This window comes from Capsicum annuum, chromosome 1 (assembly GCF_002878395.1).
Source record: "Capsicum annuum cultivar UCD-10X-F1 chromosome 1, UCD10Xv1.1, whole genome shotgun sequence".
NCBI lineage: Eukaryota > Viridiplantae > Streptophyta > Magnoliopsida > Solanales > Solanaceae > Capsicum > Capsicum annuum.
The window spans coordinates 105107338-105110713 of NC_061111.1; the positions used below are offsets into that span (position 1 = coordinate 105107338).

At 26.9% G+C, this 3376-nt stretch overlaps 1 long non-coding RNA gene across 1 annotated transcript; it reads left to right on the forward strand.

Annotated features, from left to right (window-relative positions):
* Positions 1-655: 655 nt before the first annotated feature.
* LOC124895973 lies at positions 656-1459 on the forward strand. Its single transcript, XR_007052268.1, has 2 exons — positions 656-953; positions 1092-1459. It is a non-coding gene; the product is annotated as an uncharacterized LOC124895973 (long non-coding RNA).
* Positions 1460-3376: the final 1917 nt, after the last annotated feature.

Sequence of the window (3376 nt, forward strand, 5' to 3'; positions counted from 1 at the left end):
ACACTAACTTTTGCACTTCCTTCCTAGCAGATGTTGGAGTCTTTGTTTTATTTATTTTACTATTAGTCTATTCTGTAATAGGTAGCTCTTGTACATGTTTGACCAAGTATTGGGGTAATAAAGGACAATAACAAAAAGTTTTCGAAAAGTTTATTTTTTAGTACTTAATTTATTTTGTTATATTTAATTCAATATTCTCTTAAAAATAGAAGCTTTTCACATATTTTTGGTTGGGCAATAAAGGTTCTCCTAACCACTTAGGATAGCATAGGTATTCGCACAGTCCATTAGTTTAGGTCGTGACATTAAAGGAAGTGTTTATTTGTATTTTTTAAAATTAATTTTTATTGTTTATTTAATCCTCGTTTTATTTAGTTGTGATTAAATCTATCCATTTAATTTGAGTGGTGTCGTGAACGTGATAATATTATGACATCTCCAGAAATTGTTTGGTGTGATGTATAGGGTATTCTAGTCCCAGGATAAAATATCGGATTATTTAATCCCACATTTGATTGTAGTTATTAGTTAATTTCAGAATTATTTATCTCACTATTTATACCTTAGTGGGAGGATAAGTTATCCTATATCCTCACTATTTTATTTTAAAAGGCCAGTGTTCTTGTTTCAGCCTTCATTTGTGAGTTAGTTATAAGCAAAGAGTATAATCACACTGCTTCATTTAAGTCGAAGCGTCCATTTATTTTTATTTTTATTTGTAGTACTAATTTATTAAAAATTTATTCTTGATTCTGATTAGATCCTTTTGTTTGCGTTTACTCAATGGAAAATGCACACTTAAGTCGAATTTATAAATGACCAACTAATTTAAAAACAACCGATTTTCAAAATGACCAAAAAGCCATTCATTGGTTCTATAAATAGTGGTTTAAGAGCACTTCATAATTACATTTTGCTAATTAAGGTGAAAAAAAAAATCTTCAAAATCAAAGGTTATCAGCTCTTCAACTTCATTTTCAGTTTTGGGTTCCTTTATTTCATTTTTTTGATTAATTTCTTTGTTATTTCTGTATGTATATATATTTATGATGGTTTGCCTTTCATAATCTGATCATGTATTGTTTTAATAGATATGACACAATTATGCAATGAAAAGTATGTCAATGCGCTGATAAACAAACCAAACAATAAATGATTGGTGAACCTCCATTGCATTCTGGTAGACACCCTTGAGAAGTTGGATCAGATCTTGACAAAGCAAGTCATGCTCCGCCAGAAAGTGGATGCCCGCGAGATGATGAGGGCAAATGTCCGTGCCTCTGGGGTAGATGTTGTTGATGTGCTCCCCCTTCCTCCCTCTCTCTTCATAGTTAATTTTAGGTTTTCTTAGAACCCTACCTCCCACCCTGCATGTTAATGTTTTTGGCAGGATTTCTTTTTGATTCTGTTTGATGTTTTTATTTTAAATTTTATAATGAATTTTATGTTTTTCTTTTCATATGATGCGAAATGCTTGCTGGATCTAACAATTCGTGTTTAGTTACTTCAATTTTTCATAATTTTTTTCCTTATCATATCAACGCTTAACACACTTTTAAATTCTAAAACAGAACAAAAATTTTCAAGACAGAATGAAAAATTGATCCTACCAAATTAATATGATAACATAAACATTAGCATTTTTGTGATTAAAATTGTCAATTAGCATAATCAAAAGGGAAAGAACGTAGTAGTTGTCTATTAATTATCCATTTTTATTTGCTTGACTTCTTTGCTAATTGTTTTCTTATAACTATTAATGTTGTTAATTTGTTTCCCTTTTTAAATTTGGATGAGGCTGGTATGATATAGTTTCACGAAAATAAAAGTATTTAGGTGAAACATGTCTATAAATTTATTCTTCAGAGAAGGCCAAAAATACCCTTCGGGACGTTTGGTTTGAAAACAAGTTATACCGGAATTAGTTATATTGGGATAAGTTATGATGGGATAAGTTATACTGGGATTAGTTATGCTGGAATTATTTTTTATTGAGCGTTTGGTTTGTTGTATTCAAACTAATATGCATAGTATAATTTCTAGGAATAAATTGATTGATTACCGAAATACCCTCCATCTTATTTAACTTTTATATATATATATATATATATATATTTCTTTTTAAACTTTAAATATTCATTCTTAAAAAAATTTATTATTTTTTAGAGAAATTAAAATATATAAATAAACATAATTTATATATTTTATAACTACTTTGAACGGTAAACTATTCAAAATTTATTTATTTATGAATATATTATACGTTAATTAAACATAATTTATGTGTGTGTGAGAATATATTACGTTATATATTATGTTATATATAATTAAATTATATATAATTAAACATAATTAACATAATTTAACATAATATATTATAATTAAATATATTAACATAATATATATATATATATATATATATAATTAAACATAATTAACGTATACATATTCATAATATATTCATAATATTATACGTTATATATTACGTTATTACGTTATATATTACGTAATATATTATATTCATAATTAATGAATATATTATACGTTAATTAAACATAATTTATGAATATCTAATTTATATATATTTATGAATATATTATACGTTATTCATAATATATATTTATGTTCATAATATATTATACTGTTCGTAATATATATTATACGTTCAAAACATAATTACTATACAGTTTATCAGTTTACGTTAATTATTATTATATATATATATATAATTTATTTATGAATATATTATACGTTTATTAAACATAATTTATTATTTATGAATATATATATATATATATGTGTGTGTGTGTGTGTGTGAGTTATCCCAAATATTTACAACCAAACGAGTGATTTACATTTTTATCCCGGGATTATTGACTGTAGTCCTGCAAACCAAACGGCCCCGAATCAAGTATTGAAATTGGCTCTAAAATATCCTCGGTTAACCTATTGCTCTAAAATACCCCTCCATCCAGCTTTATGGCCCAACTTTACCCTTACAACTAACAAACCTAATTTAAACTTTAATTAAAAATTTCCTCTATTACGTGAAAGCTTTCTATTGGTGAAAAATTAAATTAATTAAATGTTATTATCCTTATAATCAAATTTGGATCCAACTTAAGTCTACTCGGCCCGACTAATCAAAATATCCGATCCGACGTACTAAATAAAGGAGCAAACCCAGAGGGACATTTGCTCATTTTTCTAATTCAATTCATTGAGCAGATAAAAAAAAAGAGCTGAAGGCAGTCTAATCAAGTACAAGTAGTGATTTGAACTACCATACTATTGTCATTTGTTTTATACCGATACTAGATAGGTATGCCTGTGCATTGCACGAGCCCAACGCGTATAGTAGAATAAAATAAAGATG